This window comes from Tachysurus vachellii, chromosome 20, assembly GCF_030014155.1.
Source record: "Tachysurus vachellii isolate PV-2020 chromosome 20, HZAU_Pvac_v1, whole genome shotgun sequence".
NCBI classification, from domain to species: Eukaryota; Metazoa; Chordata; class Actinopteri; order Siluriformes; family Bagridae; genus Tachysurus; species Tachysurus vachellii.
In genome coordinates this window covers 6,758,191-6,759,003 of record NC_083479.1, presented here as the reverse complement: position 1 = coordinate 6,759,003, position 813 = coordinate 6,758,191, and positions in this window count along the sequence as shown.

Below are 813 nucleotides of genomic sequence, written 5' to 3'. Positions count from 1 at the left end.
TTCAACACTTTCAACGTGAACTACATTATGCTCACAAATGTGGAATGATTAAATTCAGTTCAGTTTTATTTCTATAACACTTAACAATTGTCATTGTTGCAAAGCAGCTCTATAGGAACATAAAAATTTAGAATAAAAATGAAAAGTAAATTTATATTTATCTCTAATGAGCAAGCCAGAGGCAACTGTTTCAAAGAACTAGCTGAGATGAAAATAGAAAGAAACCTTGAGATGAACTAGACTCATCTGGGTGACACCGGAGTGTGTGATTATTAATAATTTACTTTCAACGACTGTATATAGTTAAGTGGAATCGGATAATTAAGAGCTGTTGAGCAACTTATAAGTATACGCATCTGCATAATTTGTCAGGAATGGCAGCTGTGGCCCCAAATGCAGGACGCAGAAAAGAGTTCAAGTTAAGAGTCTTTAATGAAAACAGGGAAGAATGAACAGTGATGAGATAGCAGGTAAAAACCCAGCAACAGTCACGAAGAGTTCAAAAACAGCAGGCAGAAATCTTAAACACAGTCCAATAATCCAAAACTGACAGGCAGGCACAACCAAACTGGTCAGGCAATAATCCAGGTCGATAAACAGTGACAAAAGTGACCATCTGGCAAGGAATGCGTGCTGACGCCGGGATAAATAGGGCCGGGGTGCATAAAATTGTGGTTGCCGCAGAAGATCTGCATCAATTTCAGCAATGATGGTGAAACTAATCGTGGAAACTGCAATAAACTTCAAAGCCACTGCTATGGTCTACAATTGGTACTATCCACAGCAGTCTCATATACCTCCTTCCAGCATCTT